We start from the raw sequence: 15,262 nt of genomic DNA, 5'->3' as shown, positions 1-15,262 counted from the left end.
ACAAACAAACACAAAAACAAACAAACAAACAAACAAACAATAAAGAAGACTTTATCTATAAACTGCAAGGTTGTAAGAAAATTCCATGTCCTTTTTTCCAGCATTCAGTAAATGACTGTCCTTAACTGTCCGTTAGGTTTGAATTGCAGGAATGTGTCAGGAAAATCCAGAGCGTGTATCAAAATATCGTGTTAGTGTTAACGTTAATAAGAGGAAGCACTTTCTCTTCAGATAAGGAAAACTATCAATTTTCAAAGTGATGGGTTATTAAAACGCACTGCTGGAATTCCACAAAAAAAGGACATTCTGTTTTCTCTATCTTTACTTATTTGAAGTGAGGAGTTGTTTCAAACCCGGAAGTAATGATATTGATAGAGCATACCCGTGGATAAAGCCTAGCTTTAGTATATTTTATTGGTAGAATCTACCACAAGCATGAAATAAAATACATGTATTCAATTTACATGGACTAGACAATGGAATGCACTCATTCATGACGAAATGGAAGACACTTAAACTGCTGACTAGAGTGTTCGATTTAGGTTGCCGAAACCAAAGGCCCAAAATTTTTGTTTCACAGCAATTTCTAGTTAAATGAATTGTTTTTAATAGTCAATAACTGTTTTTTAATACTTCTCCCCATCGTTTCCTCTACCCACCAACGTAGGTACATGTATAATAATTGTGTACGAGTTGGAAGTACATATCACTTTACGTGCATGAAATGTACGATTGATCGTTGATACAATGTGACTTTTCTGTGCACGTACCTGTATATTTAACATACATGTTGTAACAATACACCTAATTAAGAAAAATAAATCTCATATTTCAAAGAGACTGCCCATTAACTTCTGCATACGAATTAATTTTTACCTCGCAGTTTTTTGTTTTGTTTTGGGGTTTTTTTGAAGGGGGGGGGGTGAATTCCGTTAGCTCGTAAAGGTTTTATATAAATGGTTTAAGATGTGTCTTAGGAAAAAAATAAGATAAGAAAGTTTTGTGAAACAGTTATGACAAAACTTAGGAACATCCTAAGTTGTAACTTAGGCATATAATAAGTTGTATCTTAGGAAATATCTTAGGAAATCTTTGTGAAACGGGCCCCATATCACTAACTTTTTGTTTCTCTTTTACTCGTTCATTGCCATAACAAAAAATATTCCCCCCCCCCCCAATAGCTTAGAGTTTGTTTTCGTTTCTACATGCTTTCATTCGAGTAACTGCACGATGTTTTTGATTGAGAAAAAAAAGGAAGCTAGCGAGATAAGTCATCGTTATTCTTGTTCATTTATCGACTGTTATATAAAAATCATCAACTGATAAAATTTGACAGGAAACTGAACTAGATGTAAGTGATTTTCTCCCCCACTCCACCGATATATTTCGCTGTAAAGTACACTAATTATTTTTTTCTAGTTAATGAAAACATTTGAGGAAAGAGGGAATGCATTCCTGCACGAGATTCTCTGTTTTCATTACGACGGTCTTGGGCGAGCTAGGCAAAAAAAAAAAAAAAAAAAAAAAAAAAAAAAAAAAAAAAAACAGAGTTTACATTTGTATTTTGTTTGAAAAATATAAGAACACTATCAAAAAGAATTTTGCTGAATTGGAAGTTTTAAATCAATTAATCCAATTCTGATGTTTGGCAGAAATATCGAACAATATGAACAACCTTGCTCCAGAAGACAGAAGTTCACTAATTATGCTTTGCATTTCCAACTTGTCATTGAGATAATTTAACAAAATTAGGCCAATTTGTCGATCTTGGTGCGAAATAACCTTCTGTTCTAGATTATGGATGCATTAAGCGTAACATTCCTCTCAACGGTTTATATAAAATACAATTCCTAGAAATAAATGATTCAGTAGAGATTTTGATAGAATTATGACTTTATCCCCGGTCTTCACTAAATTATTTGACTATTCAGCTTTCCCCGAGGAAGAGCAAATTAGCCCAGCGCATCCATTGTATTAATGTTTTAGCTTCTTTGCGTCTTATACAGCTGAAGTAATCGTGAATTAATTACATCAAATAAATGACGTTTCTTACCCAAATACAGTAGACGAAAACAAAACCGTACCAAAACAATCCTCCGTTTGTTTTAATACTTATATTTCGTAAATCAAGCTATGATTGACATTCTAAATTTTGCTTTGAAACATTGCTTTTCCTCGCAAGTGATTTATGATTATGAGCAAGTGCTTAAAAGACTTCGATTCTCGCATGTTTTTAATGAAAACATGGGAAAGCAACAAGAACTAATTAGTCCCGACAAAAAATTACAGAGGCAGTGACGTACAAATTGACACTGAATTCAATGAATGCTGTTCACAATATTTGATATTTTATGTCGAATTTTGAGGAAACTGGGATAGAATGACAGTAATGTATTCCGTACCGGTTCAACTTTCAAAAACGATAATTAAGTGATTCTTTTGTTGAATTTTCCCCATGGGTTATTGGCCTATATGATATAAAGGGTTGAGTGTACCTCTGGACGACTGCGGAGAAACTATCGAATTAAAATATAGTATCAGGCTTCGGAATCGCAAAGGCTCAATGCTCCTACATGCTCTAAATACCGAAAAGGAAGGGGGATCTAGCTCAGTCTTCAAACCAGACTTCATGAATCGAGAAACCAGATCACAATGTCTATACATCAGACTGAAGGGAAAAAGACTTAATACAGTAGAATTGCACATAATACGGCTGCTCTATCGAATCAAACGTACATGTTACTATTTAATAAACATTCGCCTCGTCATGTGACAGTAGTAGAATTCTGATTGAACTTCGTAGTCTAAAATGTCCGATAATTTAAATCCTTGAAATCGTATGATATGCATATTGATAATAGATTCGACATTAGGGATCAAAAGAGCGACTTTATAATCATTTTGTCTATAATTTTACACTATTACTGATAAACATTTAATCTTTTTATTTTTAGAGCGACAAGTTAAACGATTCCTGATATTTAAAAAAATGAGGTTAATTGGTTATATCTTATCGATTTCTCATCGATCTTTGAAATGCTTATTAATCTAAAAAAAAAAAAAGGGGGAGAAATAGTCTGTCCGTGTTTATATGTTAATCCGTACAGATCAAATACATATACTCTGAAACATGATAATGCTTCAGGATAAACTTAATAACTGATCCCACGTTCGCGCGCCGATATATCATGTTTGCATGCAAACAAAAATGTGTTTTATGTTCATTACAAATTTCTTTGGTGCTAATTTCAAAGTTTTTTTTTCTAATTAAAGAGGCGTATAAAGAGGTATCTCCAACAGCTGTGTAAACGATCGCCCTTTTTTATCTATATTATAAAAATACCAGAATTTTATCGCTTATTTTAGGTCCTCCTTTTCATTACTTCATTCTGTGTCGCCTGCAGAGCCGGTGACAAATAGGCATCACTCTGTCTGTTTGTCTGTCAGTACGTCTGTCACACACATATTTTTAGAATTGTTAGAGGTGGGTATTTGATGTTTTTCGCGTGTACAGCTTGGAACAGTACCAGAGTTACCAAACTCGTAACCTTTGGCCTACTTTTCAAATAAGTATAGTATCAATAAAGCCCTATAGCTATATACATATTATTTGATCTTTGAAAGGCAAGTCTGTGCTATTTGACAGAGTGTTCTGGCCTGTCATAAGACATTTTGAGAAATATCTGTCCATTTGACCTTGACTTTTGACCTACTTCTCAAGTTAAAGTTATCTTATGTCTTTTGAATTTTGAGAGGAAACACAATCGATTCTAATGTGCAGGTATGTTTAGATTATTACAGCAAATATTAGACCGTGGAAGAAACCATCACGAACTACTGGTCAAATTATTATTATTTAACAACCGACCGTCCGTTTTTGACTGTCTAACAAATAGTGAGGGGAGGGGGGGGGGTTGCAGATTTTGGAAATAGACTCTTTTTTAAAAAAATGAAATCTACTCTTTCCTCGAAAATGTAGTAAATAAATAATCCGTCCTCGACTGGTAAGAAAATAAATAATTTGTCCTTGACTAGTCCCCCCCCCCCCCCACCAGGATGCTTGTCGGACTCTTTTTCAGTGAAGAAGAACTAGAAATTTTTAAAAAAATCTGTCCTCGATGACATTGGAAATAAATTATCTGTCCTCCACCGATATGAAAATAAATAATCTGACTCGGAAAAAATTGCCAGCCTCCCCTCTTTCAGAATCAAATGGTCGTCCTCTAAAGGGTCACCGTGACGCCAAAACTAGGAAAATTGACAAGAGTTTTTGCATGACTCATGCAAATGTAAGTCATAAGGTTTCATAAAATAACAGGTTTCTGAACTTTACTTTTATGGAGGAAGTAAAACAATATTGCTTCATCACTTCCTTTTTACATTCGGGGCTCCTCGTTTGGCTCGTGCCTCGCACAATAACCTAGCGAGCTCCATAGATTTTAGCCTGGTTCCGGCCTACCCATAATGCTACGCACAGTAGTGCGTAGCATTATGGGTAGGCCGGAACCAGGCTACACTGTGCGTAGCATTATGGGTAGGTCGGAACCAGGCTACACAGATTTCCAAATTTGTCTGAAAAATCAAAAATCCGAGAAGTTCAGAATATCGATCCCGATGCATTGGAAATCTGCGAGCTCTATAGACAACGTGTACAAACGGGGGAAATTCGGGTTGAAATCTACACATTATTCAAAGAAATTTTCATGAGTGCACGTGAAAAATTTTCTTATTCCCAATAATTCTTTGCGATGCATAGCAACACGGTTGCTTAGGCATAGCAACAAGTTACTTGAAAAAAAATTATAAAGATTTAATGCAATTTCCATGCCACAAAACTATCGTTTGCATCTTCAGTAAACACCCTTTGTATGTGACGCCGTATTTTCGTCACTTAATGGCCCGGGTATTCTCAATTTTGTCGGAAAATTCCGAGAAGTTCGGAATCTCGAGCTCCATGCAAGGGGAGTCTGTAACGTTAGAGAGTCTATTTCTATTTTGTCATAAATTTCGGGGGGGGGGGGGTTCTGTAAAAAAGATGAACGTACATGTACGATACGCAGTAAACGCAGACAAAAGTTTACTGAAAAGTGTAACGTCATAAGCATTATGCAAAACGACATTCGAAAGGTGTGCAGAGTTGTACAAAAATGAAACGGATTCACAGTCTGACATATTACAAGTATAGCTTATTGTTATGCCCTCCTTCGAAGAAGCGAGGGCATATCGCTTTGCTGCTGTCTGTCGGTCGGTCTGTCTGTCTGTCGGTTCACCTTTTTCCTAGTTCATTTTTTTCGCAGAGGTTGCACATACTGAAATGAAATTTGGTATACAGATTTATCATAAGAATATCTAGGTCAAGTTCTGTTTGGGTATGATCGAGCAGTTTTTGACAGAGTTACAATGCATGCCCCTTGGACTTAGGAAAATTCCAATTATTTGCAGTTTCCGTTCATTTTCTTCGTAGAGGTTGCACATACTGAATTGAAAGAGGGTGTTGCAGAAACTCGTGATTATTCCCTTTATCGAGAAGGACATTTAAATACCCACGACGCATGAAGAGTTATCTCTAAATATAGATAATGCTACGTAGATGACTTTATTTATACGACGGGTATGTCCAGCTTGTTATAACAAAACATTTAACATTTTACGTTTATTTCATGCATAGTTTTTTCCTAACATAGACTGGCGACCTGTAAGTAAACTTTTTTCACATCTATGGTCACTGTCGCCATATTGCACGAGAAAAGTTAGAACGATAAAAAGCACAATTAATGGCAAGTGCACCTCGCACATTATTTTGAAAGATGTACTGTGGACAGCATGAGTTAATATTTTTCAATATATAAAAATGTGCTCAATAATCACGCTGTTGATGCAATATCCAAGAAATTCCATTGAGTCTTTCAATTTAGTTGTTTCAAGTCAAATCTGTGCCACTAATTAACAGAACAATAATGAGACGAAATGCGTATGAAAAAATTAAATTCTTTAAAATGATAGTACTTTATTTTTTAAGACATTGCCACTAAATAATAACATTAAATATATGTCTTACTAGTTTTAGATCACAAATCAAGGAAAACAATTTAATTCTGCATGCATTTAAAATATTACCCATTAATTTCTGACATTCTCTCCCTCTCTCTTTGTCTCTCAAGAGAGATGTTACATTGTATTTCCATTATTTAAAAAAAAAAATATGTAAATTTATACCAGCCATTCCAGGATTCGAACCCATTCTCAGGTAAAAGAATATTTCCATAGAGTACACACGCTTTACCACTAGACCAGCTCCGACAGTGAACTAGTACGTGCTATTTTATGTGCACATTTTACATTTCAGATGGATAATAATTTTTATTCGATTTTTGTGATTTTCAAAAATATGCCTCTTTGAAACAAAAATCGGAAATGGCAGTTTTGAAGAAAAATCCTGTCTCTTTATGCATATATCAAATTCATTCTGTTTCAAGGAGGCAATTTTTCAGAACAATGGGGTTCCCTATTTGAAAAACAGAAAACTTGACTTATTTTGCTATGTGACTAATTTACACTTCATTTAATGGCAAATTGGAAGTCGATATGCAGTTTCTAAATATTGTTCTACATTGTGCTGTATATACCATTGTATCTGAAAAAAATTAAGACCGTTTTCTGTTACTTAAATTTTTTCTTTTGAACTGCTACAACTTTAGGGAAAATAACAAAAGAACTGCAACACCCTCTTTGGTATACAGATTTATCATGAGAATATCTAGGTCAAGTTTTGTTTTGGGTTCGATCGAGAAATTTTTGATACAGTTATGCGGCTTATGCCCCTTGGACTTAGAAAAATTCCAATTATTGGGGGGGGGGGGGCATAAGTGTTTCACAAACATCTCTTGTTTAAAAAAGCTTTGTCATCTTTAGCAACAACCTTAAACTGTAAACTGACAGAACCTATCAGGCCGTATTATTATTTAGTACTGTACTTTTTGGCTTTGTACTTCTTCAACTGCCCTTTTTTTAATAGATATTAGCCCTACCTTTTAAACAAAGGGAAAAGGATAAGACACATTTTAATGTTTGCATGCAGAAAAAGAACTTTTTGTTAATCATGAATAAAAAGAGGATCTAAAGAGTTGCTGTAAAAAAATTGGATTGTCAGTTTCATTTACTGTACCTTTATTTTGTTCGATTTGTCGATTTTTTTTAAGATTGAAAATCTAGAAAAATTGTTAAGTCCTATGAAAATTAGATCATCAGAAAATTATCTCCCTTTCCTATGAAAGCATTTCAACCAATGAAATAATTGAAAATTTTCACATCATGCATTTTCTATCAATCAGAAGTGCAGAAGACAGGAAGTGCATAGTCCGAAAACTGTAAAATACTTCAATTCTGTATGCTGTCTTATATCGTCTTCCAAGGAAGACGGTAATCATGTGATCCAGTTCGAAATTCCTCCAAATATTATTCCTTTGAAATCTAGTTACACTGTGGCACGCCCAACACTACATTATGTTTCTGCTTTTAAAGATTATTAACAGAAGGTTGTAATCAAAACCAATATACAAGGAAGAATTAGACACGATAGGAAACTTTTTAGGTGAACTTTAGGCAGAGGAAAATATGAAATGAGTTAAAAGGCAGTTCCGGCGGAGAAATGCATCGATTTGATACATATTCTTCCACTAATCACATTCGAGGTTTGTACACTGTACGTAGCAAAATGGAGTAAGCCGAGGATTGCCGATTGTCCTTTTCATTGTGCGCGAGCGTAGAAAAAAATGATACCATGGTGTCGATAAACCTAGGATTTTTATTCACTCTTTGAAAAAAATAATCAGATATTCCTTCCTTTGCATGCTGTTTATCATCTTCCCAAGTCAAGGGTTTTTGATCCGCTCCGCTCCACATAAACATTTATGTGGAGCGGAGCGGATCAAAAACCGTTGACTTGGGAAGATGGTTGTTTATGGGTTTTACGCTATGAATAAAAGTCGCGTGACCTTGGCATGCACGATGCGGTAGATACAACCTTTTCTTTTCCGGCACTTATTGTGCACTCTTTCCTTTACTGTATAATTGAATTTGTCAAAGCTTCGCTATACTCATTTATTTTATTTCATTTTCTAGATAAATCTTTTGATTTATGATACAAATTTCATAAAAAGAACACACGATCTGGACTCATTTTTTCGCTTTAAATGTGCTGTAAGATATGTATGTTTTCTGTAATTAAGAAATTGAAGTTTACAGTGGTTTAAAATACAAATTTGAAACAATCATTCATATTAACGCTTCATGATTAAGTTAATTCAACACGAGTATATATTTATACATACTAACTTGTGTTAAAAAAAGGATAAAAGTCTTTTATTTATACGCATGAAATGTTAAGATGAAAATTGTATTTTTTTAGATGTCTAAATGACATAATCCGTATGTGATAAATCATCAATATTGCTAACATCTTTAAAAAGATATCTTCTTATTAAAAAAAAGAAAGATGAATGATGTTTATCAATCGCTTGCAAATAAGGGCTTGTCTTGCACTTTGTACTGTGCTCTTTTATTTATTAGGCTAATCTTTGTACTTAATTTACACGATCTAAATTTATGCCATCATAACTCAAATTCAAAAGGCTATTTCCCGCATCAAATTCCAGACTGCCTGTGCTATTTGAAAATTCTCCTCTGTGAAATTCCTTTTACAAGTAGAATTTCATTGATGTACGTAACGTGAACTATTTTCACTGCATGTAATTAGTGTTTCTTGTATGTTATTAACTTCTTACAATAAATCATTTTCAGTTTCTTCTTCGTTAAATGAATTATTTAAAACAATATCCATCGCTAATTTGATATTAAGTATTTCTTATTTTTAAATATACATTGATACCCTAATTTTGATCTCTATCTCCCTTTGTGGAAATTTGAAATTCTTTTTGTAAAATAAAAGAAAGAGAAACAAGAATCTGATTGAATAGTCCTGCATTATCATATTTAGAGTGTCCTAATCTAAATGCCTCTTATCCCTTGTACAACGTTATTGGAATAGAGTCATTGCCCAGACTGGTAATTGCTAATAAAAATGGGGATCATCGCATTATCTCAGTAGGAGGTGTTATAAAAACTGACAGAGAATTGCATGTACTAATAACCACAGGGAAAATTCAACAAAAAAATCAAAATTATATCGATCAAGTAATTTTCATTTTAAAGAACATTTTAATTTCACAGAACAGTTAGAGAAAATGCTAATTAAACCTGTATAAAAGTCCTTTCACTGCATGAATTTAATTGTCACTCGGTTTTGTTGTAAGCTTTCTTATCCCTGACACTTTGTTGTTTACGTCATGTTTTTATTTGTAACCAATAAAACCTTTCATGTATCTGGAAATTGGAAGAATTTGGAAATTTTTATTTTAAATCTAGGTCAAACGTTTTATAATTTCAGTTAGTTATTTTTAAATATTTTTTTGTCTCTGGTCAGATTTAATATTTAAGACGAGAACCTTTTTCAAGTACATGCATAGGAGTTGAAAATGGGACGAGAAGTGATTATTTTGTAGTGCCTTCCTATGAATTGCTTGTTATATCACAAGTGAGACATTTACCTATTTCCACACCATGATAAAAACACAATAATGAAACACATTCTAATTATCGAACAAAACAATTTCGACAAGGGCCATAAAACAACTATTAACAATAAAAAAACATTACAACAATCGACAATGGATGGTTTCAAAATAAAATAAAACAAAAATAGAGAATTAAGTTGTATAGCCTTAAATAACTAGGTTAACTTTAATTACAATGTTGTTTATAATCACTCAGTATATAAGGCATGCGCCAGAATACATTGCTTTTTCAATAATAAATTATTATGTTAAAATGGTCAGTATGTAACAAACCTTGTCTATGTTTATGTATAGAAGCTAGGGACGAGCTATATATCGGACTGCAACAGTAGTGAAACAATTGTCATGCCGTGCTTGAGGAGATACAAATACATTATGTCAAATCAATGTGTCCAAACCATTTTATATCCCTGTATGTTATTATTGTTTAGAGCATATTTAGTGTATCACCGAAATCAATACAGAGCTTTGTGTGATTATCCAAACTGATGTAGCCGGTCACCAAACTCCATACTTTGTCAATTCTCCAAGACTACTTTTAGTCAAGATTATTTACATTCCACCAGGGATACCCTTTTCTTAACAAACTAAAACTCATTTGTAATTGACAGGGCCAAACAACATCTATTGTTTTTTCTCGCCACGCATCCAATCAGAATCTTCCCCTTACATAAACATCTCAATCAAAATCACATAATTAAATTGACTTAAGCAGTAGAATATATCTAGTAGCGTTTTCAGCATATTATGTAGAGAAAAAAAATAGGGGGGGGGGGTAAGAAAGAAAAATCCGTGTGTCACTTCTAAATGGTTAAACTGAAACACTGTCTTATCACGCTATTCAAAGCGGGTTTTTCCAACTCGAACGGAGGGCGCTTGCTTGGTGATCGGGAGGCCCGGGTTCAATTATCGTTCGCCGCGCCGCGTCAAACCTAAGACGTAAACACAGGTAGTGGCTGTTCCTTCGTCAAGCACCGGCATTAGAAGTGAATGTCACGGCCGGTCTTTCGGATGACATCTTAAAAACCGAGGTCCCGTGTACGGTAGGCGTTGGCACAATAATTAAAGAACCTTCACTGCTCAATGTCCCTGAGTGTCGAGTATAGTTCTAAATTTGAAGCCCTTCATCGGCATACGGTGACGTCTCTATAGGAGTGAAAAAATTCTCGAATGGGACGTTAAACATACAATCAACCAATCCGTTGGTATACACACTCGTCGGCAGGGTACCGATGGTACATTCTATGCATTCAAGAAATGTTAAAAAAAAAAAGAGCTGTCTGGATATAAGGTGATCAAATAAGAACGTAATCCTCGAAACAAGGTCAACACAGATTTCTCTCATAAGCTGTACGCCGATTACCGGGTACTTTAGTCTTCATGAAATGATTTATTTAATTGTAGAAATCAATAGCTTATCTATGTTACAATACAATTAATGTGGTCAGAATTGTAATTTTCAAATAAAAATCATTTGTACTTTTTTCAGGGTCGTATAATGTCCAAAAACTGCAGCCCAACTCAAATCGAATACCCCCCCCCCCCCCAATCCTGTCTAACCAACCTGCATTCACAGTGAATAAATTTGAAGAATTTAGAATTTACAATCAATTAATCAGGAAGAACTACGTTTAGATTTCCATCGTACTGAAGCCGGTTGGTGCCAGGTAGAAAAAAATATTATATCTGGCGGCCGCCAGATAAATAGATCTGGCGGCCGCCAGGAGGTTAACTGGTGGCCGTCAGATAATTACCTGGCGGCCGCCAAATAATTTTCTGGCGGCTGCCAGATCTTTTTATCTAGCGGCCACCAGAAAATTATCTGGCGGCCGCCAGATAAAATATTTTTCTACCTGGCACTTACCGGCTTCTGTACCATCGCGAGTATCCAAACAAACAATTTTTTTTATTATCAAAGTAATCATTTTGCTTTAAAATAACACGGGATTTTTCGAATCTCGATCTCGAAAAATTATACGCGTTGCAATTTTTTTTTCCGTTTAGAAAGAGACAGAGCACCAGCCTACCACTAATTGTCTTTTATGAACTTGTTTTAATATATATATATATATATATATATATATATATATATATATATATATATATATATATATATATATATATATATATATATTCAGCGCTGAAGAAGCATGTGTTTGAATCTTTTTTAACCCTTTTGCAAAATACTTTCATTCAACATCCTTAGCAAAATTATTATTTGTAGGCATCTCTGAATAACATCTCCTAGGAAACCCATTGATTTTTATCTTTCATTAGTTTTTTGTGTCAATTTGTAAAATTAAGGGAGTATTATTACTTTACTAGACAATTTCATGAACACATATATAAATACATTAAAATTTTCTTTTATCACCGGAAAAGTATATGAGTATTTGTAGATGTACCATTGAGCTTTATCCGTATGCTATGTATTTCATGGTATTTAAGTTTTTCTTTAAACCATCCTTTTCTGTCGTGTTATTTCGTTGCACAAGCCATTAATTAATCGTTTTTACAACCTCTTATCACGATATAATATTTCCGACGTTGTTAACCTAAACTGAACGCACTATTACAGTTCAATTTTTTCTAATAAATACATTTTCAGGTTGACCAAACGGTGTCCCTAACAGTTTTGATTTTGATTTAAATCAGTAATATGGGGATGAGATAAACTAATATCTTACACATTACTAGCATTACGTGAATTTGCAGACAGATATCATCAATTTGTTCGAACTATAGTAGCAAATAAACGCAATCAGTTGCACTCTGCTGTAAAGCGGTAAAGATGAAAAGTACATAGGAGAATTGACTGACGCCAAGAAATCACAAGATAGAAACATTTTAATGAAATAATTGAGGTCTGATTTGAAATGCAGAAGTGGGTAAAATTTCATTTGAAATTTTTTAAATTCTTAAATAAAATCTACTTGATGGAATTTTTCATACTGCGATGTTGCATGCTATTGCTGCAAAAGATGTATGTCTGTTACCGACTATCGAAGTCAATTTTATCATGCTGGGATATATTACTATAACGAAGCCACTTAATAGTGCTTAAAGGTTACCATAATGTTAGACCAGCGAAATCAATTTAGAAGTGATATATATATAATTCAGTAAACTTAGTACTTGGAACATCGACAGTGATTATAACAAAAAGATTGTGGCAATAAAATAAATTAAATGAGATGTGTGAAAATTTGATTTGATGTAAAGAAGCATTGATATACATGTATGTTTCTACAAATTAAACACATATTTAATTACTTCTGTTTTTTTTTTTTAAATTAATGTTTAATAAATCTGCAAGCTTGGTTTCTCAAGGTCGTGGTGGGAGTGACCGTGTCATTGCTGCAGTGAAAGGGGACACCAGATCAGATAGTGAGAAAGCCAAACACTATATTACATCTCTATATACGATTGACGTTTGAGAGTTATTGCTCGATCTTCTTTTTGAAGTGTTTTAACAATCAATCAATCAGTCACTAAATAACTTAATCATTCAAGTAGGTAACACATCGCTATATGTGATGATGTAAAAGAACAGAAAAAGTCCATATATAAAAATCTGTTTTTACATTGGATAGGGAGTTACAAATGCAGTCTTTTTATTTTAATATCCCAGTAGTACAACTACTAGTAATTCAATGTTATTAAAAAAAAGGAGAGAAAAAAGACAAACATCTAGTTTACCTCCTATTTTGAAGTGTTTCTTTCATTTTTCATTTAAAAAATACTATCACTGTATAGACACAAAAGCCTACTGATAATATGGCAATTCTTGTTTAACATTATTAAAAAAAGTATGCATATGTCGAAACGGTTGAATATCTGTGAAGTGTACACAATTTTTTTTTTCTAGCAGGACGGCAAATGTCAATAAGATGCAACGCTTCTGTAAAGGAAAAGTTGTGTTGGGGCATCAATATCAGTTTGTTTAAACATCTTGACAATTCAGTTTCATTTATTCAATCAGAAATTATTTGCAAAAGGATAAAGCTACTCTGTGTGTTTTATCAGTATTGTTTTACAAATCAAACGAATTCTTGAAACTAGAATTGCCGTTCTTTTTTTGATTAGATCTCCTATAGTTTACAGATTAGGAGATATCTGTGTTTGTTTCACTTTATAATCACCAATAAACATTAAACAAAAATATGTAAGTCTACTTCACACACCGTGTCTGCAATATCTCATTCCAAAGAAGAGCAATTTGTCCGAATCATGTGGTTAACATTCGCATGAAAAACAAAATTCTTCCAGGCGACTCCTTTGAGTTATCTCTTACATGAATCTGGTTTTGATGAAATGTTTGATAATTCATTGAAATCAGCCAATAATGTCTATTTATTACCGGAGATTAATGGTCTTGATTTTGATTATTACGTTACCATCGACTATCAATCATGTTTTATAAGTACAACGAATACTGAGTACTCGGAAAAAAACTCTGGAGGCTAATCCAATCTCCACAATTACAAGGAATGCATAAGCATTTGATTAATTTACTTATTTATTACAGAGTTTTAGAGTAAATGTGTTTCATTCACAGAAAAAGTGAGTTTTCGGGTTTAGAAAATAACGTTCAAGAATCATAATTATAAAAAAAATTTATGTATATTGTAAGAACTTGTTTCTGATCCTTTTGTGTTAAACAATATGTTCAAATCAAATAATTAAAAAAATGAATTCCACAACAGTTTCATTCATTAGATGAACCCCTGCAACTCAAAACTATTTTAAAATTAAGTTTATATCATTTTTATCATTATTTGCCTTTTAGATCCCATTCGCAAGTAAGAGGATTAATGCTGTAAACAGTGAAAATGAGAAAAAGCTGGTTACCTTTTAGATCTGTTTCTGTTATTTTCCCAGCAAAGTAATTCACAGCAATTTTATTGTTGTCTTCCTCTCTTGCTGCATGGTCTTCATTATGAGCGATTTTTTTTCGTGCGATCCGGAACAAGACGTTTTCTCTGTATTGATGAGAGCGCGGTGTTAGTCAAAATCAATCCGCCTCTGCAGCTCGCCACCGGTTCTGACAATTAGGCGCCGACAGACTGTTTCCGGACAGTTAAAGGCGATTGGACGAGTTTTGGAGTACCTTTGTTTATCGCAAATTTTCATGTCTATTTTAATGAAAAACATTTGATGATAAATTATGATCATTGTATGCGTAAATGTAAGAAGAAATTTAATGTTAGTACTATCAGATAGTGGGTACTGGGAATGATCAAGTTAATGAAAAAGATGCATTTCTCGATACGACGTTTGGTACCATGGTACAACAAGGAGACTGAATAATTAAATTATTTTATTTGTTTACTGTGTTTAACTGCCTATTGGGGATTTATTTTTATGAAATTTTGTCGCCAAACTGCACTAAAAATCTGGGTTCAAATGCGTTGTTACCGGCTTATGCATTTACGTGCATATTCCTGATGGCAGTGATGCGAGTAATCTTGAGGTAAATAATGAACCGTAAACCGGCAATTAAAAAAAGTTCTGATAGGTAGCAGTAACTGAAAATCATGTTCATGCTGACCATAAACAATACCTTTGTTGAATAATGCAAATGTTACGAATGAACGGTACCACCTCTCAACATTATATAATGAAGTATG

The sequence above is a fragment of the Saccostrea echinata genome, unplaced genomic scaffold (genome assembly GCF_033153115.1).
Source record: "Saccostrea echinata isolate AGI-Se365-2 ecotype Australia unplaced genomic scaffold, CSIRO_AGI_Sech_v1 ptg000009l, whole genome shotgun sequence".
In the NCBI taxonomy this organism is placed as follows: domain Eukaryota; kingdom Metazoa; phylum Mollusca; class Bivalvia; order Ostreida; family Ostreidae; genus Saccostrea; species Saccostrea echinata.
The sequence above is the reverse complement of the archived record's forward strand: the minus strand, read 5'-3'. Positions refer to the sequence as shown.